The sequence below is a fragment of the Protopterus annectens genome, chromosome 6.part0 (assembly GCF_019279795.1).
Source record: "Protopterus annectens isolate FY-2018-M chromosome 6.part0, PAN1.0, whole genome shotgun sequence".
NCBI lineage: Eukaryota > Metazoa > Chordata > Ceratodontiformes > Protopteridae > Protopterus > Protopterus annectens.
The window spans coordinates 377,180,727-377,204,297 of NC_056737.1; the positions used below are offsets into that span (position 1 = coordinate 377,180,727).

The following is a 23,571-nucleotide window of genomic DNA, read 5'->3' on the forward strand; positions in this document are numbered from 1 at the left end:
TCAAATTAGTCTGAGAGCAAACTTTAGGGATAAAGGACGGATTTGTATGAAAGGAAAAGTACAGTTGTATACACGTATCATAAATGTAGATGTTCAAGTGTATTTACTGTTGCAGTCATTACATTTGGGTTATCTGCTTGCAGTGGTCTTTATGTATCTTCAACCTGTATCTCCTTGGGATCTAAACTTCATTCTGTCCAAACTAATTTCCCTGCCTTTTGAACCCGCACATTCATGTCAATTGAAGTTTCTGTCTTGGAAGACTTTGTTTCTAGTAGTTATCACATTAGCTAGACTGGTAGAGTTGGAAGCACTCTCAATTAAGCCTCCTTATTTGATTTTCCACAAAGAGAGATGTTCTTCGTGTTTCACTGTTGCAGTCATTACATTTGGATTATCTGCTTGCACTGGCCCTCAGCCGGCCTGATTAACAAAGTCTTGGGTCCTGCGTCAGTTGCTGGCCCTTATTCCATGATGTCAGGTCGTCAGGGGTATAAAACATGCAGCCGACACCATTACATCAGTTTTTCTTGCCCCAGATGTCAGTTGCCCCCCTAATGGGAAGCAATCAAATCTATAAATACAAGGATCTACCTCCAACAAAAATGCAAATACACCAAAATGCTTTTAGAGCATAGTAAGTGAGATTAGAGGTATAGGCAAAAGAAGAAAGGGGGCTGGAGCGAGGACAACCAGGACTGCAACAGTGAATATACTCGAACATTTACATTTATAGTAAGTGTACACAACTGTACTATGTTCTTAGTGTTTCACAGTTGCAGTCATTACATTTGGGTAAATTCCCAAAGCTAAGGATGGGAGGAGAAATTTAAAAAGAATTAGGACCATCTATAAGGCCCTGCAAGACTGCAGTGGCAAAACCAGCTCTGGATTTGGAGAAAATTGGCAAATGATAATGCTTGGTGAAAGTATGTACAGAACTCCAGGTAGCAGCTTCTAGAATGTCCCTAGTAGGGACACCTCTGAGAAAGGCTGTAGAGGAAGATGCAGCCCTGGTTGAATGGGGTCTGATGCCCTGTGGAAGAGGTTTTCCATGGTGCTTATAGCAGAAATGAATGCAGTGGCCTATCCATTTTGAAATGGTTTGTTTTGACATGGCTTTTCCCTCTATCCCTTCAGCAAATACCACCAGCAGTTGTTCAGATTTCCTTTGAGGTTTAGTCCTGTCCAAGTAGAATCGAAGCGGTCTGTGCACATCTAAAGAGTGCAGTATTCGTTCCCCTTTGTTCTGTGGGTTAGGAAAGAAGGTAGGCAAATGAATGAACTGATTAAGAGCCACACTGGATACCACCTTGGGCATGAAGTAGGGACTGGATCTGAGGGAGACACTGCCCGCATGAAAGATGATGAAAGGTTCCACTGCCATAAGGGCCTGTAATTCAGATATCCTTCTTGCAGAAGTGATTGCGAAAAGGAAAGCTGTTTTCTCCAAGTAATGCAATTATTAACTTTTACTGACATCGGTAAGGAGCAAGAAAAAGTTTCCCCAACGGGGTACTTAGCTTTAGTTGAAGACTTCGGTTCTGAAACTCAAGAACGAAAATTTCAGTAGTCGGCCAACCAGCACTTGCGAACTGCTTCTGCTTCGTACACTGCACGGCAAGAAAGACTGATGTAATAGCGTCGGCTGCATGTTTTATATCCCTGACGACTTGACATCATGGAAGAAGGGACAGCAACCGACGCAGAACCCAAGACTTTGTTAATCAGGCCGAATGAGGGCCAATGCAAGCAGATAACCCAAATGTAATGACTGCAACAGTGAAACACGAAGAACATCTCTGTCTTTGTGGAAAATCAAATAAGGAGGCTTAATTGACGGTGCTTGCAACTCTGATACCAGTCTAGCTAATGTGATAGCTACTAGAAACAAAGTCTTCCAAGACAGAAACTTCAATTGACACGAATGTGCGGGTTCAAAAGGCAGGGAAATTAGTTTGGACAGAACGAAGTTTAGATCCCAAGGAGATACAGGTTCCTGAAAGGGAGGTCTCAGCAAAGTAGCGCCTTTAAGCAAGGTTTTACATAAACTGTGGGACATCAGATTAGCTTCATGTCGCCCCAAATGAAAGTTAGACATTGCTGCCAATTGGACCCTAATTGTGGCAGCAGCTGATCCCTGATGGAAAAGTTCAAACAAAAATTCTACCACCACAGGGATGGATGCTGTGTAAGGATCTACATTTCTTTCTGTTGCCCAGATAGAAAACCCTTCTCCATTGGCTATTGTATTAACTTTCTAGTGGAAGGTTTATGCAAAGATGTAAGGATGTGGGTCACAGCAAGGGAAAGGTCATGAAGCCTGACTAGGGATGGAAGTGGAGCAAACACGCTGTCAAGTTGAGGGTGTGGAGGCAGGGATGAAGGGAGCTTGATATGTGTGTCAAGAGGTCTAGCACTGGGTCCAGAGTCCATGGATCATGTAGTAGAGGAGGCCTGAGAAAGGGTAACCAAACCTGGCGAGGCCAGCAAGGAGTGATGATAATCATCTTGCTTCCCAATAACTTCGCTTTCTGTATCACTTTGGATACAAGCGGAAAGGGAGGGAATGCATAAAGGAGTCCCGCGGGCCAATCGTGAACAAGTGCGTCTCTCAGTGACTTCGCCGGAGGGGGCATAAGGGAGAAATAGCTGCTGCATTTAGCGTTGATCGGGCTGGCAAAGAGATCGCGGCAAGGCTGTCCTCATTTGTGGAAGACTTGTTCTGCTATTTCCTGATTCAGAGACCACTTGTGAGGAATCAAGATTGCCCTGCTGAGCTTGTCGGCTATCGCACGGTTGTCCCCGGGATATGCTTTGCTATTAGAAAGCGTTGGGAAGATAACGCCCACTTCCAAACACGAAGAGCCTCCCGACAAAGGGGGTAAGATCTGGTTCCTCCTTGCTCGTTTAGATACCATACCGCTGACACTGTCCGATTGGATTGCTATCGTCCCTAGAGGAAGAAAGTCGTTAAGTGTTTGCAATGCTAGAAGCACTGCTCTCATCTCTAAGACAATGATATGCAGGTGAGCCTCGTGATCTTGCCATGTGCCTTGGACAGTCCTGCCTAGATAATGCCCCCCACCCTGTGAGGCATCCGTGGTCACAGTAGCAACGGGTTGGTGAGGGAGGAATTGAGTGCTGTAGTCAGTTGAGCAGGTTGAATCCACCAACGAAGGTCCTTTTTGTACGACTCTTATGAGGATAGAGTGAGATAGAGGCAGCTGCTGAAGGGACCACTGGGAAAATAGAAGCCATTGGAGAATTCGCATATGCAATCTGTCTAGAGAGACTAGAGTTATGGTGGGGGCCATGGTCCCCAAGAGTTTTAGCACTGTCTCTGCCTTGACTTTCTACACAGAAAGTAGACTGAGAATTTGTTGCCTGAGGTTTTGAATTCTGTCTGCAGGTAGACGAGCTAGCATGGCGACTGTCTATTTCTGCACCTATAAAAGTCACAAATTGAGAAGGCGATAAGGCAGACTTTTCCCAATTTATTATAATCCTCAGCTGGGAACAGAGCTAGATGGTCGAATCTCTGGTTTGTAGGAGTAGGTGCCTGGTGGTGGCGGTCAGGAGCCAGTCGTCCAGGTATGGATACACTAGGAATCCACGATGTCTCAGGTAAGCTGTCACTATTGCCATACATTTGGTGAACACCCTGGGGGTTGTGGTGAGACCAAAGGGCAGAGCACGAAATTAGTAATGACTGGCTCCCAGCCAGAAGCGTAAATGATTCCTTGATGCTCTGTCCATTTTTATATGGTAGTACACATCTTGGAGGTCTATGGAGCACATCCAATTGTCTATTCCCAAAAGAGGGAATATAGACTGCCGTGTCACCATCCGTAACTTAACCTTTACAGATTTGTTTAGTTTGCTGAGGTCCAAGATGGGCCTCCAGTCTCCTGTTCATTTTGGCACTAAAAAGAATCTTGAGTAAGCTCCAAATACTATCTGGTCTGTGGGGACAGTTTGGATGACTCTCTTTGAAAGCAACTTTTGCTAAATACAGTATAAAAATACAGCATTTAAATTGATTTTAACTGTGTTGCAGGAATATTAACTGAACTGGAAGTTGGTCAGTGATTGCTGAATTTTATTATTTGCTAGTAATTACAGGTGTGGGGGTAGCCACATTCTTTGATTTCCTGTCCTTGCCTATTTAAGTGGTACAGTGTGAAATATTTTCTGCTTAAAAACCTCAGCTTTGGCCGGCTAAGAACTAGCTGTATTCAACTGGGCATATCAGAGAATTTAAGTACCTTTATCTGCACTTTTTTTTCCAAAAAATACAGTATTTAAATTGATTTTAACTGTGTTGCAGGAATATTAACTGAACTGGAAGTTTCGACTCTGCTCTTCAGTTAGTCCCACCCACTCTCCCTGTTTTTGTTTTGGTGTTAATCTTAGTGGCCATGAAACTGCCCGTCCCTCTTGTAAATTTGTGTTTGGATACTCCTTCTGGGCCCACCTCATTTGCTCACTCAACTGAGTGCAGTGAGATCATATTCTGATTTCAGGCACTCCTACCGTGTACAAAGACGGCATCTGGGAAACCGAAAAAAAAAAAAAAAAATTTAAGCTCGTTTCCTGCCTTTCCTGTTAAGTGGTATAGACTATTTGTAGGCTTCTGAGCCCCCAAGCCCTTCTGTGTTGGAGGGAAGCCTTCTAGCTTAGTTTTTTTTTTCTTATAACTAGCCAGTTTTCTAGTTTCAGCACTCAAATCTGTTTCTTTGATCTCAGCACTTGTTCAGAAAAAAAAATTTCATCTGCTTTTACTGTACTTGTGTTTCTTAAAAGTACTCAATTGTATTTATTACTGCTTGGTGTAACTCATTCTAAGCCTTTTGGTTTAAACACTTTGGCTTCGGACCAGTTGTTTTGCACTGAGAGGGTTTGTGGTCTGCACTGTAGTGGCAGAACAGGTAGCTTACATCCTTCTAGGTTGGGAACTGCTGATTGAGGGCTCAGTGTCTGTTATTCTAAAAGTGTATTAATTCTGGTTTAAGCACTTGTGCTTTCAGGCCAGTTATTTTACATTAAGAGGGTTCGTGGTCTGCACTCTTGTGGGAGAAGAGGCTGGACTCTGCCCTTCTGAGCTGGGAATTTCTGGTTAAAGGCTTATAGTGCATGCATATCTGAACTGCTTCTTACTGAAGTTGGTACGCCTTGTTTGCTGTGGCATAGACTGGATTCGGGCCTGCTGGATCTAGCTTGCTTTGTGTAACGAGCACTAAACCAGGCATTCTCTAAAGTATTCAATTGTATTTATTACTGCTTGGTAGTAACTTGATTAAAGTGTAGCTATCATTGTAAGTCTTTTGGATTAAGCACTTGGGATTCAGACCAGTTGTTTTACATTAGTAAGGTTTGTGGCATGCACTGTGGTGGCAGGACAGGTAGCTTTAATCCTTCTAAGTTGGGAACTGCTGATTGAGAGCCCAGTGTCTGTTATTCTTAAAGTGTATTAGTTCTGGTTTAAGCACTTGGGCTTCAGGACAGTTATTTTACATCAAGAAGGTTTGTGGTCTGCACTCTTGTGGGAGAAGAGGCTGGACTCTGCCCTTCTGAGCTGGGAATTTCTGGTTAAAGGTTTATAGTGCCTGAATATTTGAACTGTATCTTACTGAAATTGGTACACCTTGTTTGCTGTAGCATAGACTAGATCGAGGCCTGCTGAATCTAGCTTTGTTTATACGCTTGTTGTTTGTTTGCTTGTTATTTCCCTGGAACGCTAATTCCACCTAATATGCGGCTTCTCAGCGCTTCTGTGGATCACTAGTGATATCTGCATTGCTTACTGTACTTATTTCCTTGTTTCACTTGAAAGAAAGTTACTGTTTGTCATTTTTGCATTTAAGTTACCTGTAACACATTGCACTTAAGTTACCTGGCACTTGCTCACTAAAGCAATTATATAAGTCAGCACTAAAAATTAAAAGCACTACACCCTCACTCCCCACTGGCCCTCGTTTTCAATTATAAAGGAATTCCCAATATTATTCTAGCATGTCCAAAGGTCAGTTGTCAATCTCCTCTCCGGTCCCCAGCTGATGAATCTGGGAATCTTGAGGCAATGTTACAACTGCCTCATGTAAACAGACAACCCTCTCCTCCTCCCAACAAATTCCAACACATGTGAGAGATGCAACCATATAGCCAAACTGGAGGCTAAGCTCTCTCAACTCAGTACTGGCATAACCAGTCAGGAGGAGAAGGAAACCACACTCACTACAACTCCAGTCTCACATAGACCTACCACGACAGCAAACCAAACACATAATCACACAAAAACATACTCGGAGGCTCTAAATAAAGATCTGCCTAAGCAGCAGAGACCTCCAAAAGCAGACACCCAAGCAACCGCTACCCCAAAACAAAACACGTGCAACACATCTCACAAAGCCAGTGTGCCGAACAGTCACAGCCCTTAAGACTAAACACACCTGATTAACTTGTAATAGGTGACTATCGTCAGGCACACTGACGTCCCGCTCACCAGGCTGAACAAGGAGAGGGTCACGGTGAGCAGCCTGTCGGGTGCTAGGATCCGCCACATAACACAAGCACTCAGGTCACTCCAAGGCAAGTACAAATATGACTCAGTCATTGTCCATGCTGGTGTGAATAACCTGAGACGTACCTCCCTGGACTACATGAAGAGACAGAGGAGCTCTATGAGCATGTAGCCCAGGCCGGTATGACCCTGACCTTGAGTAGCATCTTACCCTCACCAAGAATGATGCCACAATATGAAGACAAGATAATCAATTTCAACAATTGGCTTAAGTACTGGTGTCATTTAAAGGGGATCCAATGCCGGTCAGCTTGGGATGATATGCTCGACAAGCCACGATGCTTCGCTAGGGACAGCTTGCACCCGTCACCCCTGGGCTTTCGAATATTGGCAAAGGCTCTTGCTACCCCCATAGTGCCTTTTTTAGGCAAGGCTCAAAAGACAAACCCACCTCCATAGGTATCACAAGGGATAAGAAACTAAGAGTAATGCTACTCAACGCCAGAAGTCTAAACCTCAAGATGCACGCACTCGAAACTCTCCTTAGCATGGAGAACATTGATATCTGTGCTGTAACAGAAACCTGGTTCAGGGCTCCCGAGAGCACCCCAGCACTACCAGGTTATACCACACACCATGCTTTTCGGTCCCAAAACTTAGACCGAACCACAAAAGGAGGGGGGAGTATCGATATTCAAAGATACCCACAACTCCAGGTTGGTGGCAAAGCACGAAGCATCAGAGACTATCCATGTGCAACTAACAGTGGGTAAAACTGCCTTCCAGTTTATAGCCTGCTACAGACCACCCTCCCAAACCCAGGAACCCCACTCGGCCTTCCTGAGAACACTGGAAAATATGAAGGTCTCTCCAAACACCATTATACTGGGCGACTTCAACTACCCAAACATAGACTGGGAGCATTACTCTAGCTCCAACACCCTAGCCCAAAGGTTCCTAGAATTTATAAACTCAAATGCTATGGAACAACTTGTTACCACTCCCACAAGAGGGGAAAACATACTGGACCTGATCATCACCAACATGGGGACTCTATGCTCCAGACCAGAAGTGTATCCCCTCACTGGTAAGATCAGACCATAAACTAATCTCACTGGATATTCACATCCCGACCCCACCCCCTGCCCAGAAAACCACAGTGAAAATCTTCTCTAAAGCAAATTTCACACTCCTCAAAACTGAGGTGGAATCCTTCAAAGCCCCTGGGCCTGTGGAAAATACGGCCCAGACTGCAGAATCCTTTATAAACGCATTCTACACTTTCAAGAATGCATGGATCATGCGATCCCAAATAAAATCAAGACCCAATCCTCCAAAGGCAGACGTCCTGTCTGGTGGACCCCAGCCATAAACAAACTATACAATAGAAGGAGGAAGCTACTAAATGATAGAGCAATATCCCAAAAAGGGAAGGCATCACTGATCGGTATTAGCAAAAAACTACGGGCACTCATAAAATTGTCTAAGGCCAGCTTCGAGAGAAAAATTGCACAGGACACTAAGGATAATCGCAAGGCTTTCTTTAGTTGTGTTAAGAACCTGGGTGGTAATTCCCAGATATGCTCAGAATTAGTCCAAAATGACAAAAAATACACTCCACCCACAGACATTGCCAACATCCTAGCTGACAGGTTCAGCGCAAACTCCCCCCCCCCCACCAAAAGGGCAAATATCTATCCCAGCAGAGTGCTGCCTCCCTGACATCTCAGATGCTCAGGTAAAAGCCGCCCTCTCCAAAGCAAAAAACACAGCATCAATGGGACCAGACGGTGTCCCGGGCTGCGTCCTACATGAACTCCAAGAAGAGCTAAACCCAAACATAAAACTACTGTTCAATCTCAGCCTTACTACAGGATATGTACCCAAAGAGTGGCATACAGCAACAGTGGTCCCTCTCCATAAAGGTGGTGCCTCAACGGATCCTGGAAACTATCGCCCCGTAAGCCTGACTAGCTTGGTCTGCAAAGCTATGGAAAGGATCATCATGGACCTCATAAAGATATTGGGGACCTACAGACACTGGATCCTACCCAGTTTGGCTTTAAGGGCAGATCCTGCCTCTTAAACTTGGTTGATTTCTCTGAAACAGTCACCAAGGCCATTGATGAGGGGAAGGTGGTCCACACAGCCTACCTGGACCTCGCAATACCTCCATACAATACCCCACTCTGGCATTATAGATAAGCTCACCAGCTTAAATATAAACCCCTGTGTCACTAGATGGATTGCAAACTGGCTCAAGGACAGAACCCACATGGTTGGAATTGTTGGAGCCATGTCAGACTCCAAACCAGTTACAAGTGGTGTCCCACAAGGCTCAGTCCTGGGACCTCTCGTTCGGTATATATTTCTCGGAGGTACAGGCCAACACGGTAGGACTGTGGCTGACCAAGTTCGCAGATGACTGCAAACTGGGCGCCATAATCGACTCTCCAGCTAACACAAGCATCCTCCAAAAGGGCCTCATAGAAACAGACAACTGGTGCCAGAGCCATGGCCTCAAGCTAAATGCCAAAAAGTGTAGTCATCCCCTTTGGCAAAAACAAAGTGCCCACAAATTACCACATAGGTGGTAATCCATTAAGTACAGAAGTAATTGGGGACCTGGGGAACCAAGTTGATAGCAATCTCTCATTTGACAACCACGTGGCCAAAGTGGTTAGAAAATCATTTTATATAGCCCACCTAATCATGAAGGGATTCACATCTAGATCAGGGGAGGTCATCGTGCATCTTTACTCATCCCTCATCAGGCTCATAATTGAGTACAATGCCCCTTTTGGGATGCACCTTACCAGACACCTGCAGCAACTGCAAAGACCCCAAAAGTACCTCACCAAGAAGATCAAAGGGCTCAAACAGATGCCATATGCTGCCCGGTTAAAGAAACTCCAGCTCTACTCAGTGGCATACCGCCTGTTCAGAGGCGATCTGTGCCTGACGTATAAAGCCATGTCCAACCCGGAATTAATGGACATGCTGCACCTCAGGAAATCTAAATCCCATCGAGCTACGCGCTTGAGAGACTTGAACCTCAGCACTGAAATAAATAGGACATGCTGGAGGGACAGATTCATAACCCAGAGGCTCCCTTCACTCTGAAATAAAATCCCAGTCCAGGTTAGGCAGAGTCCCTCATTGACGCTCTTCAAGAGGAATCTTGATGAGTGGATGGGAGATCGTAGGTTTACCCCGGGTATCACTTCTGTGTCACTGTTATACAGAGGCACAGTATACTAACTTCGAAAAAGGGCATAGCAAAATAAATTTAAAATGGGTGACGAAAATCAAACACATTCTGGCTAGGCTTATAAATGCCCTAGGGCAGATAGCCTAGTATGAACCTATGAACTTTTGCACTTCTACGGTTGCTTGATCCCTGTGATTGGGTGGAACATCCGGGATATTCTTGGGAATGTGGGGTGGAAGAGACAAGGGTATGAAGTATCCTCTGGTGATTATTCTTTGTACCCATTTGTCTTGGGTGATGTTTGGCCAGGCCTCTGGATACAAAGATAGGCGACCCCCGACTGGCTCCAGAGAAGCACTGCCAGGCCACACATCAGGAGTGCTGATAGGGATGGCCTCGAAAGGAATTGCGGCCACCCTGGTTTGTGGACCCCCTCCTGCCTCTAGGGCGATGTCTACCATTAGCTCCTCCTCCTCTGTCTCTGAAGGAGGAATCACCCTGTGCATCCCGGAAAAATCTCTGGGACTTCTTGAACCACATCTTACCACCTCTCTGACTCTTGGGATATGGTCTAGAAGGGACAGCAAAAAGTACAGTTGTGTACACTTACCATAAATGTAGATGTTCAAGTGTATTCACTGTTGCAGTCATTACATTTGGGTTATCTGCTTGCAGGTAGACTCAGTCGGCCTGTATAACAAAGTCTTGGGTCCTGCGCCGGTTGTTGTGCCTTCTTCCATGACGTCAGGGTTATAAAACATGCAGAGATGCCATTACATCAGTCTTTCTTGCCGTGCTGTGCCCGAAGCAGAAGCAACTCGCAAGTGTCAGTCGGCCAACTCCTGAAATTTTCGTTTGAGTTTCAGAAGTGAAACACGAAGAACATCGCACCCCCACGGCAGACAGAGTTTTCCCTTCTTGTTCACACCTGGTGAGTTTATCTTGGGTCCAAACAGAGAAGAACAGTCAAAGGGGGCGTTTGTAAAGGTAGACTTGAAAGGCTCCGCAAAATTACATAAGCATATCCAGGAGTATCGCCCAAGGGAAACTACTGAAGCCGCTGCCCTGCTCTCTCCGTTGGCTGCATAGAAGATCAGCCTCATGGAGGAGTTCACGACAGAATTTAAGGTGGACAACTGAGCAGTCATTCTCAGAGACTCCTTCAGTAGATGTACCTTGAAGAGTATCTCCTAACTCCTTGAGGAGACCTCTCTGAAGCCTAGTAAAATGTTTAAAATAGTTAATCGATCTGAGGGTAAAAGTCGCTGAAGAGAAGATATGCTTGAAGTCTCGCTAGCTCCTCCTTAGTGCCCGCCGCCACCATGGCATCTACAGGCACGCCCTTGGACAAAAACTCTTTTGGGGCTGAGAGAAATTTGTTGAGTCTTCTGGAGACTGGCTCCACAGCATTAGGAGTCTCCCACACCTTTTGACTAACCAGGTGCAAGAGTTCGTCAAACGGTGGAGATACCCAAGAGGCTGAAGGTCGAGACCCGAAAGCCTTCAGGTACACTGACTCATCAGAAGGTGCGACAGTGGGCCAGCCGCCTCTCTGATTTAGAGTCTCTAGAATGTCTACAAAGGAGACATCATCAGAGGATGACTTGGGGGACCCTTCCGACTCCTCGAGGTCAGTGTCTGAGGTGATACTCATCCAGGGAGTCTACATGCTTCCTCTTGCATGTTCTCTTCAGAGGGGGCTCTTCAGAAAGGCATTCCGGGGAGGTCTTGGAAGACTGGGGGCCAACAAACGGGGGCTCCTGAGGCTGCGGGTCTCTGCTGTCAAGAGAGAGAGAAGTTGTTGAGACAGAGGTCAGTGCTAGAGGGGGAAGACTATTGGTACCCTTGCAAGGAGCTGACAGAGACAGCATGCTCATCATCTCAAAAGCAGATCTCTCCGGCTCCGAAGACCACCCTGGTTCAGAGGAAAAGGAGATGGTCCTCAGCTCCAGAGTGAGTGGCTCCGAGATGGATGTAGGGTCTGAGCTCACCCTACCAGACGCACCAAGAGGGAGACTCTGCACCAAAGAGGTTCGGGTCCAAGTGTGCCTGTCAGGGCACAACTGATGAGCTTCAGCTCCTAGACACCACGGATGGCGCCGAAGGTGTTGGAGTGGAACCTGGCTCTGAGACAGTCACAAGGGGAGCTGGAACCAAGGGTTCCACAACAAGCAGCACCAAAATCGCTGGCTCCAAAGGCCCAAATCGGCTCGGAGGAACTACAACAGAGAGAATGGACTCTGATGGCTCCTGAACCGACTGGGTCGGAGTCTACAACAATTTGGGCAAAGCAGACGACTTCAAGAGTCTAAGCACTACTCTCTCCACATCTGACAGTTTCTTGGAGTATCTGGATGACAGGGTAGGCAATCTGGATCTCTGTAAAATTGGAGATCTCAAGGTTGGGGAGACCGGCAAAATATCTCTGAACCGGCTCAGATGCAGTTTTTCAGTAGTCTGCTCCAAAAGACTTTGGGCTGACACTGCAGTATCAATATCGACCACCTCGACTGGCTCCGGGGACAGTGGAAGAGAGGAGGTAGAAGTTTTATCTAGCTTCAAATGTTTCCTGAGGAGGTTCTGATACACTAGTCGGCGCTGGAGAATGTCTCTTCGCCGACTTGACCTTCTATTTTCTGGATGAATGGGACTTTGATGATGAAGAACAGCTTGTTAGGTCTTTCTCGAAGGAAGGCTCGAGGAAACCTTTCAGAATTAACTTGTTCTTTCACTCCTGGAGAACTCTGGAGCTGAAGGAGTGGCAGAAGGAACAAGTTTCCTGCAAGTGAATGGCTCCAAGGCAATAAACACAATTACTGCAGGTTTGTGACCTTTAGACATATCTATCAGAGCTCTGTAAACAAAGATAAGGAAAACAAGGTCCTCTAATTTAAACAGACCTCGCCCTAAGATAGGTACACAACAAATACAATGAGGACTATGTCATCTAGCTTAAACAGGCCTAACCCTGTTAGAAAAATTCAAAGATAACAGAGGACTAGGTCCTCTAACTTAAACGGACCTAGATGGAAATGAAGCTAAGCCAGAGAAAACCAGAAACTTAAGGAGCAGGCAAAGTACGAGGCAAACAATGCACACAAACTACTAATCTACAGAATTGAGAAAACAAGGCCCTAATACGAATGCGGACCTACAGAAATATAAACTGTCAAAAGTAGTACAAAACACTGCACACAATATTAAAGGTATGAAAAAGCAAAAAACAAGGTCCTAACAAACGCGGACCTACGTAATATTAATTGTATTGGAAACTAGCACACAGGATACCACACACAGAACAACAAGGGCCAAATGGCCAACAAGGTCTCAAAAAACTAAGTAAATAGCAAACACACTTCTAAACACCATCTCTAAGATAACTAATACTAATATTAAGTATAATTAGCTAAAGTATCAGTAAAAGTGAATAATGAAAGAAGTTTTGAACTTGGCCACAGCCAAGCAAGAAGCGCTTCTGAACTCGTAGATGTGGCAAACGAGATCTGGGGATTGTACTACTGCACTATGGAATACCTACCTAGCCATGAGCCAACTTAGACACTTTGAGCTTTGTAATAGGCAGAATCGGAGCCAAGGATCGGCATCGAACCCATATGCAAGAATGAAGGCGAGACAGGACTACAGAACATTACACAGCTACTCCCCCAGGCTACAGGCCCTACTACTTGTCCATATTACTACTGCATTTTTCCACACTGTATTAGTGGCGCATAACATATGCCTCTGTTCCTCTTTATGTACTAATTTACTTGTTCTGCTCAGACATCAAGCCAATATTCATGCTTTTCTTAACCAACACAATACCAACGGCATAATAATGACCTCTGAATCCATACTGAGGGAGAGAGAGAGAGAGAGAAATAATGCATTCCCAATTACTGAAACTCTACAACTCGCTATGGAATACTTCAGTAAATTTTTGCTCAAAAGTGTCTACACAGACTTGCTAACACTGATGTACCTAAAACATATGCTGCCACTCATTTGACCACTAATTAACTAAACATTGTGGCATTTAAATGTTCTGTATATTAAAAGTTTCACACAACTGATTATGCAAGACTAAAACTACAAAGCAAACTGATACTGAAGTTGTGTAAAACCTTACCTTAACAGCAGATGTCCTTCACACAATGAGTCTCCTGGCAAGGATAGCCCAATGCCCAACCAATATACCAAAGCTTTTAGGTCTTACAGGCACCTTACATCACAAGTATACTCCCTGTGTACAGAGTACAGCATAAAGATGACAGAGATGCAGACACTCAGAACTGCATTGCCGCAGGAAGAAAAGAAAACCCTCAGGGACAAAGAAAAAAGTACAGTTTTGTAACTACCATAAATGTAGATGTTAGAGTGCTAATACAGCTGCAGTCATAACAGATGGGTTTTCCTGCCGTCAGGCGGGTCCTCGGTCGGCCGAATTCCAAAGTCTAGGTCCGGCGTCTGTTGTCGTCGCTTCTTCCCTGACGTCAGTGCGACAGGGGTATAAAAGAACCAGCCGACGCCATTTTTTTCAGTTTTTCTTGCCCCAGATGTCAGGTGCCCCCAGAAGGAAGGCAATACATAAATTTATGTAATATGCAATGCAGTATAATCAAAAAACAGTAGTTGCAAGCAAATACACCATAAAAGAATACCCCAATCAGGTTGTATGAGGAGGTGTTAGCCATTATAGCCTGTTCCAGAGGGGAAGGAGGGAGGGAAACCTGGACTGCAACTGTATTCGCACTCTAACATCTACATTTATGGTAGGTACAAAACTGTACTATGTTCATCGTGCATACAGCTGCAGTCATAACAGATGGGTAGAATACCAAAGCTAAAAAAGGGGGTGGTAGGCACTAGGTGGAACTGGGAGGAGCCAGGATGCCCTGCAAAACTGCAGTGGCAAAACCTGCTCTAGATTTGGAGTATAAAGGCAGGTGATGGTGCTTGGAGAAAGTATGCACAGAACGCCAAGTGGCAGCTTCCAAAATATCTTTGGTAGGAACCCCCTTGAGGAAAGCTGCAGAGATAGCTGTGGCCCTTGTGGAGTGAGACCTGATGCCTGCAGGTACAGTTTTACCATGAAGAGAGTAACAAAAGCATATACAGTGGGCAATCCATTTTGAGATTGTCTGTTTGGAAATAGGCTTCCCTTGAGCCCCTGCAGCATAGGACACAAAGAGTTGCTCTGATTTTCTGAAAGGTTTTGTTCTGTCCAAATAATAATGTAGTTGTCTGTGAATGTCCAAGGAATGTAGTAGTCTCTCCCCTTTGTTTTGAGGATTGGGGTAAAAGGTAGGTAAGTGGATAGCCTGATTCAAGGCTACCCTGGATACTACCTTTGGTATAAAGGAAGGATTGGTTCGTAAGGAAACTCTGTCCTGATGGAAAATGATGAAAGGCTGCACAGCCATGAGGGCTTGTAGTTCTGAAACCCTGCGAGCTGAGGTGACAGCCAGCAGGAAGGCTGTTTTCCAGGACAAATATTGCAGTTCTGTTGAGGCAGCTGGCTCAAAAGGAGGCAAAGTCAGTTTCTCTAGAATGAAACTGAGATCCCAAGCAGGTACTGGTTGCTTCCTTGGGGGTTTTATATTCTTAGCCCCTCTGAGGAACTGCCTTAAGAGGGGGTGAGAGAATAAAGGAGGATCAGTGTTGTATTCTGCAGAAATGGCTGAGGCATGGATTTTGATGGAAGAGAATGAAAGTCCACTGCTTAGCATCTCAGCTAGGTACTGTAATATTTGAGGTAAATTCAGTATTCCAGGGTTCTGGTCCTTTTTCTCATTCCAAGCACAAAACCGTTTCCATTTGGCGGAGTAGGCTTTTCTAGTAGAAGGTCTTCTGGCCTCCAAAATGACATCCTGTACCTCCTTGGAGAGTAAGGTCTGTTGTGATTTTAAGGAATCTTCCATGCGGCTAGATTGAGTCTTTTCAGCTGACTGTGAAGAGTTTTGAAGTTGTGCTGAGTCAGTAGAAGAGGCATTAGAGATAGGATCCATGGTGGGGAATGCGTTAGGCTCCTCAGGAGTGGGTACCAGTGTTGTCTTGGTCAGTCTGGAGCGATGAGAATCATCTTTGGTCTGCCTGCTCTGGTTTTTAATAGAACTTTGGGCAGCAGATGAAGAGGTGGAAAGGCATAAACTGTCATTGTTGTCCAACTGAAAGTGTGTCCACTTTCCAGGCCTGTGGATGAAAGGTCCTTGAGCAGAATTTTGCCAATTGGCGATTTCTGTGGGAGGCAAAGAGATCTATGTCTGGCCTTCCCCATGCTTGAATTATCTTTGAAAAAACTTGAGGATGCAACTTCCATTTGTGTGGATCTGTCATATTTCTGCTTAGGTTGTCTGCCAGCGTGTTTTCCTTGCCTGGCAGAAACTGTGCTTGAAGCTAGATTTGCAATTCTAGAGCCATGTTCCAAAGAGACATGGCTAGCCTGCACAGGGGGTATGAGTGGGTTCTTCCCTGTTTGTTTTTGTACCACATTACTGTGGTGTTGTCTGTCCTTAATAGCTGGCCTGAATGCAGCAGGTCTTTGAAAGCTATAATAGCATTTATTACTGCTAGCATTTCCTTTTGATTGATGTGTAGGTGCTTTTCCTTTTGGGACCATCTGCCCTGAATGCACCAATCTGTCATGTGCGCCCCCCAGGCGTAATCCGAGGCATCTGTTGTGATGGTTTGACTTGCTTGAGGCTTGCAGAATGGGAGACCTGTGCTTGTTTGGCATGCTTGAGCCCACCACAGAAATTCCTTTTGAAGACATGGAATTAGTGGTATTATTGTTTCCAAGCTGTGGCTGTGCTGAGACCATAGGTTTTTCAGGTACCATTGAAGTTTCCTCATATGTAGCTTTGCACATGGGATTAGTAGGATGCAAGATGCCATGAATCCCAGAGCCTGCAGGATTTTCCTTGCAGTCAGCCTGGTGAAAGTTGCCAGTTTTCTGAAATATTGAGTTAGTTGCCCTTGTTTCTCTGGCATGAGGTAGGCCATCTGGGTGTTTGTATCCAAGTTGGCACCCAGGAAAATTATTGTTTGAGAGGGTATTAGCCTTGATTTCTTTTTGTTGACTGTATCCCAGGGAATTTAACAACCTTATTACAAAAGCTAGATGTTTCAGAAGTATGCGCTTGCTGTCCGCTTGGATCAGGCAATCTTCCAAATATGGGTATATTTGTATCCCTTGCAGTCTGCAGTAGGCAGTTACTGATGCCAGGCATTTTGTGAACACTCTGGGCGCAGTAGATAAGCCAAAGGGCAATGCAGAGAATTGATAATGGGTTGAACCTGCAAGAAATCTGAGGTATCTTCTGCAATACTGTCTGATTGGGACATGCAGGTATGCCTCCTTGAGGTCCAATGTTACCAGCCAAGACTCCTTGCCCAGCATGGGAAGAAGCTGCTGTAATGTGAGCATCTTGAATTTTGGCAGGAGTAAAAATGTGTTTAGGATGGATAGGTCCAAAATAGGTCTCCAATCTTTGCCCTTCCTTGGTACCAGGAATAGTCTGGAATAAAAACCTTGACCCTGTTCTTGTGCAGGTACCTCTTGAATAGCTTTCATGTCCATGAGATCTGAAATTTGTTTTTGTGCCTCTGCCCTTTGATTGTGTGGCAGGTTTGGCATGCCTCTCATTTTTGGAAGGGTGTGAAAGTGGAATCTGTAGCCTCTGTCTATAATGTCCAGGATCCATTTGTCTTTTGTAACAATATGCCAATTTTTTGAAAATAATGCCAGTTTTCCGCCTAAAGGTGCTGCCATTTGAGCCTCGCTTGGCATGCAAAGTGGAAAGTCATTGATTCGGCTTTCTGAATGGCTGTGAACTATCCTCACTACCTCTTTGGGTAGGTGCTTGCCATTGTCTGTCTCTAAACGATCCTTGAGATTGCCCTCTACCCCTCGGGCGCTTGTATCTACCTCTTTGGGGTCTGTCCGTGGCTGGAAAGGACCAATTTTTTGAAGGCCAATTTCTACTGAAACGTGGAGGTTGTACCGGTAGGAAATCTTTCACTGTTTGCATTGATTTTGCCTTTTCCTCCATTTTCTTTAATACCTCCTCAGCTGTAACACCAAGCAATACATCTTTTTGCAGAGGTGCATCCAGTAATTTAGCTTTGACATGATCTGGTAAGGTTTGCTCTTTGAGCCAAGCATGTCTACGTATGACTGATCCTGTAACAGCAGCTCTATAGGAGGCCTCTAAAGCATCAAAACCACATTGCAAGGTATGTTTACCTACTTGTTCTGCACTATGTATCAAATCCTGCAACTCCTTCAAATCTGGTTGTTCAGGTTGTGACATTTTGCTTCTCAACTGTGATAACAGAAACTGTTGGCACTTTAACATATGGAACTGGCAGTTTAACGCCCTCATGGATAAGGTGGGCGAGGTGTATACCTTTTTCCCCCACGTTTCTAAAGCTCTGGAATCCCTCTCTGAAGGTAAAGGATTTTTAGCAGTGGAAGCCTCAATTCCCTTGGGGCCCTGTGAGATAGTTTCTGGTGTCAGCCGCATAGTTTTTGTATAGGAATTGGTGAGAGTCAGGAACCCGGTAATACCAGTCAGGTTTGACTGGGGCTGGAGGTAAAGAGTCTGAGTTAAGGCAGGACTCAGAATACACATCATCAAGGATATCTAAGACAGGAGGTATAGCCAGAGGCCTATGCTGAGGGAGCAAGAGAAAATCCCTAAGCCTTTTCTTGGAGTCTGAGTACTCTTGACCTTCCCAGTGGAAGTATTCCCTCAAGGTATGCAAGGTTTCCCCAAAAGAGTAATCCCCGGGGGGGGGGGGACAGAGGGAATGGACGCCTCTGCATCAGAATCTTCAAAAAGGGGAGTATGAATGTTCCTGGTCATCAGAATGTTCCGAAATAATGGAAGCCTGGTCCAAGGAGGGGATTCTTCCTCCACTCTGGTCCTTTTTTCCAGGGGGGGGGGGGTTGAGAACCCCTGATTAGAGAAATTAAATACTCAGCCATTTTGAGCATCTGCTTTTTAGGCATGGGGCCTTGAGAAGGGCCCTGTGGGGTTTGTTTTTTAGAATGCATGGCTGTCTTAGACTTAGTGAAAACCTTGATGGAAAAAGAAGAGGAAGGCCTGAAGACACCTTGAGAGGAGGCAGACCTGTCTGAACTCAGTTTCACCGCCAAGAGTGGCTTCGGTATCTGTAGTCGGGGTGTGGGCCAAAGAGCCTGCGACCTCGTGTACAGAAGACACCACCAATGAAGTGTCGTTGGTAGTCAAGGGCTGCGTAGGCGCCTCGCTGAGAACCGGACCACCTGAAGTCGGCCTTGGTGTGATGTCGGTGGTAGAGACCGCGGACCTCGTGTGTCGGTCCTTATCTTTGCGACTTAGACAAAACTGGAGTCAGAGTATCAGACGACATTATGTAGTTACATTTTTGGCCAAAAAAAGTGCTGGGCGAACTCTGCCCGACGCTTAATGGTGCGTTTGTTGAAGGTAGCACAAAAATGACAGGCCGAGACGTCGTGGTCTGGGCCTAAGCAAGGAATGCAAAGGGAATGGAAATCCTTATGCGGTATTTGCTTCCCACATGAAATACAATTATTAACTTTGTCTGACATCGGTCTGAGGTAAGAAAAGTTCCCCCAACGGGGTACTTAGCTTTTAAGAAGACTTCGGTTGCAGATATTCGTTATCTCAGGAGCTGGCCGACCGACACTTGCCAACTGCTTCTGCTTCGGACACAGCGGGGCAAGAAAGACTGAAGAAAATGGTGTCAACTGGTTCTTTTATACCCCTGTCGCACTGACGTCAGGGAAGAAGCGACGACAACCGACGCCGGACCTAGACTTTGGAATTCGGCCGACCGAGGACCCGCCTGACGGCAGGAAAACCCATCTGTTATGACTGCAGCTGTATGCATGATGAACATCATGTACATCCAGAAGGAAAAAGGACTGAAGGAAACACGAAGCAAGGGCATTGCGGGCAGGAAGGTAAGAAAAGCACAGGGCCAAGAGCTAGGAAAGAGGAGGCAGGAGGGAGGGACCAAATGCTGCAACAGTGAAAAGAAGAACATCTACTGTTACAGCAAGTGCACTATGTCCTTCCAAACCATTACTGAAATATTCTTTACATAAGAGAGTACACGAAATAAAAAGAAAGCTGGGAGAAGGAAGGAATAGAAGAGCCCTCAACAAAACCATGCAAAATAGCCCTGGCAAAACATGCCCTGGCCTTCGAAACCGCATCCAATGTATGTTTAGTGAAAATACGAACACAGGACCAAGCAGCAGCTTCAAGGATGGAATTGGTGTCCTAACGCTTGAAAAGGACAGCATAGGAGGCACCTATCTTAGTAAAATATTCCCTTACAGAGGAAGGGACACTTGCCATGAAAGGAACAACAAAAAGAGATGGCCTTATAAATCCAAGATGAGATTGTTTGCTTGGAAACAGCCAAAACCAAAGCCTTGGGATGAAAAGAAACAAAAAGCTGCTCACACAAATTGCCTGTGTTTTATCCAAACAATACCGGAGCTGTAAAGATAAAGATAAAAATTCACCACAGAGCCGAGTGAAACCACAAAAACACAACCACCAAAATTCACAGGAGCCACAGAGGAACCAACACAACTTTAGCGTACAAAATATTTAATCTCTGCTTTCGTAAAAACCTCATCAAAATAAGGATACCTGAGCCGTCTATACAGATCCAATGTGTGAAGAACCTTCTCACCAGCAGACTGTACAGAAAGAAAAAAAGGGACTGTGTTCAGACCCTTAAGATTTGATAATCTTAGATGAATTCTCTTCTCAACAAAATTTGAGGAAACCTATTTGGCAATTATTAGCAGAAGTTCACCCCCACAACATCCAGAATGGATGTCGGAACAGCTTCAGAGAACATGTGAGAATTCAAATCCATGTCAGCCTCTGACAGGTCACGGCAGAGGAATTCAAAGCAAGCACTGGATGGTCTTTGGGGTCTTTGCTACCTTTGAGAGATGTCCAGGGAGGTTGGACAGCAACCACATCAGTCCTAGCCTTTCTAGCAGATGGTCGACTCAGGGGACGGGAGAATTCTGCCATAGCATGATGGGCCAACAGCTTAAGTTGCTGGCAATCAAAGCATATGGATAAGGAAGATAAGCAAATATGAAGGGTCTTGGAGACAAACGCTTAACAGATGGAGCACCGTGTATAATCGTGGGATGCACCTGAGCAAAAAAGACAATGGTCACGATGGTCTTTACGGGGAATCTGCCTCCCACACTGATGATTTCCCTTCTAGGATGACAAACACAAAGACGATACAATTAAGATAAAAGGGTAGAAAAGAAACCCTAAATGGGGCACTTGTCTGAAGACAGCATGGCAGAATGGCATTCAGACTGACTTTGACAATAACGTTCAGACTGGCAGCAAAGTTGAGTGGTTGCATCTGTATGTCACCTTTATGCCTTATGCCACACAAGTAGCATACAGGTGATGTACATCACCTATAATATCCAAAAGCTTTGGACCATCCTTGGCAAGAGATCTGTTAATTAAAAGATACTGCAACAGTAATATAGAAGGAGATATAAAGAGGACTTAGCCTGAAAAGTCCTATGACTGGACTTCTTGTTTTTATCAATATGCACTTAAACATTTCACAAAATGGTATGAAGAGATACTTAAGATGCCACATGGTTACATGATCATGCTTCCTCTACCACCTCTGACAATTTGCTCCTAACCACCAGTGCCTTCCTGCAGAAATTCAGCATACTCTACCAACTGATGCACACTTCCCCAATTTACATCATTTTAGCAGCCAAGACAATACTTCCCCATAGTGTAAAGAAGAACAGGTACTGCTGACTCACCAATAAAGGTCCTCTTCAAAAATGTAACACAAGACCTTACTGCACCAATGTAATCGAACACTGAGGCCTTTACTAGATTACTACAAAGTAAGACCAAGAAGGAGGGAAGGACCACATTAGGACCAGAAAGAAAGCTTAATAATAACAGCAAACGGCACAACTCTAATGCCACAAAATAGACGACTCCCTGAAAAGAGAACTCTGTAGAGTCCAAGCCATAGATGAAACCTGCCAAGGACAAGAGGGAATAAAAAAGTGGAAGCAATTTAAGTCCAACAGTGTGCATGAGAGGAGCAGGCCAGAGAAGGATCAGAATCAGAAACCTTAGCTTCAGAGAAGAAGAAAACATAGCAATCTTTTTTTTTTGGGGGGGGGGGCAGGGGGCTGCATCACAGCCAAAATGGCCTTAAACTTTTAGAGAAATCCATCTATTCCTTCTCCCTACAAGAAGGAGCCGGCGGCTAACCATTGCCTGTGCCAGCAGGTGGAACACTAGTGTGAAGAGACCAAACTCCCCCAGGGCAAATGAGAATGAAAGGCTGCTGCTTCAGAGGGTACACGGAGAAGGATTACAGGTCCAATGCAGGAATCCGCTATCTTTGGACCACCACAAGAGGAAGTGGCAACCTAGGCAGTGTCGGGGTTGACAGCAACTAGCAACCTGGGCAGTTCCGCGCAAGTCGCAACTAGCAACCTAGGGAGTGAGAAACTCCTGTCAATTTCTTCTGGACCCTAATCATCCTTCACAGGGTACCAGAAAGGGAAGGGTATCAAGATTAGCTTTTCAGAAAAGTGCAAAGAGGGAGGTGAAGTGCCCCATCAGGAAGAAAGCCACTGTTGCTTATTCCTGAGCACTGGGATGCTCAAAGGAGGTAGAGCTACCTGGGGTGAATTTTACCATATGAACTTAGACCACAATGACAAGAATCTCACCATTACACCTTATGTAAATAACGGAGAATTAATATCAAGTATTTGGTTATCTGGGTTTGGTAATTAGTAGCCCTGAATGACAAAGCAGAAAAGGTATTAAAACCATTTTACCTCACATATCTAAAGTCCTGCTTATTCTAGTCTAAAAGGAAGGGATTGGGAACAAGTTTAGCAGGCTTACCACATGAGAGGGAAAATGCAGAAGGGCTGCCACAGGATTTAAAAAAAAAACTTAAGATCATCAGGGACTTTTATAAACTCAGTCTTGTCTTTTGGGAGACCAAGGCTGGGAGTCCGGAACAGCAGCAGTGGACTGAAAAGAATCCAAAGAAAGCCTCAAGAACGGGATATACAAGAGAAGGGGCTTGGTGCCTATTTCCAAGAATTTGTAACATCTTTTCTGTACCTCTGAAATCTGCCTAGAGTCGCACTCAAAATGCTTCACAACATTTAAGATGGCCTCTCCAAGAGAAGTTTCTTTTACTGAAGAATCAAGTAAAATGGAATCCTCATCATCCAACGGGACTTGTCCAACAGTGTGCATGAGAGGAGCAGGCCAGAGAAGGATCAGAATCAGAAACCTTAGCTTCAGAGAAGAAGAAAACATAGCAATCTTTTTTTTTTGGGGGGGGGGGCAGGGGGCTGCATCACAGCCAAAATGGCCTTAAACCTTTAGAGAAATCCATCTATTCCTTCTCCCTACAAGAAGGAGCCGGCGGCTAAGGGGAGGCAAATGTTTAATTTTCTAATCAAGGCTTAGATCAAGACCCCCCACTGCTGAGGTCCTCATTCAGCAACTCAGCTCATCTTTTATCAACTTTTCCTAGAGGTAAACATCTCCCACTTCACAGCTAGATGATGCAAGTTTCCCTCTAATTATGTGCCTCAACTCCTTTTTAACTATATCTTAAGCTCAATCTCCCAGTTATGCTAATTTCTTCTCGCATCTAAATTATACGAACCTAGTCTTCCACAACAGATCTCACATCTTCAATTTAAGCTCAAGTCATCTCAGTCATCTGTCATTTCCACAGTGTACTATAACCTGTTCCTCTTCCT

General features: G+C 45.0%; 1 protein-coding gene across 2 annotated transcripts in view; it reads right to left on the reverse strand.

Annotated features, from left to right (window-relative positions):
* BAZ1A (bromodomain adjacent to zinc finger domain 1A) overlaps positions 1-23,571 on the reverse strand; it is a 3,222,221-nt gene that overhangs the window by 3,042,973 nt on the left and 155,677 nt on the right. The window lies entirely within an intron of this gene.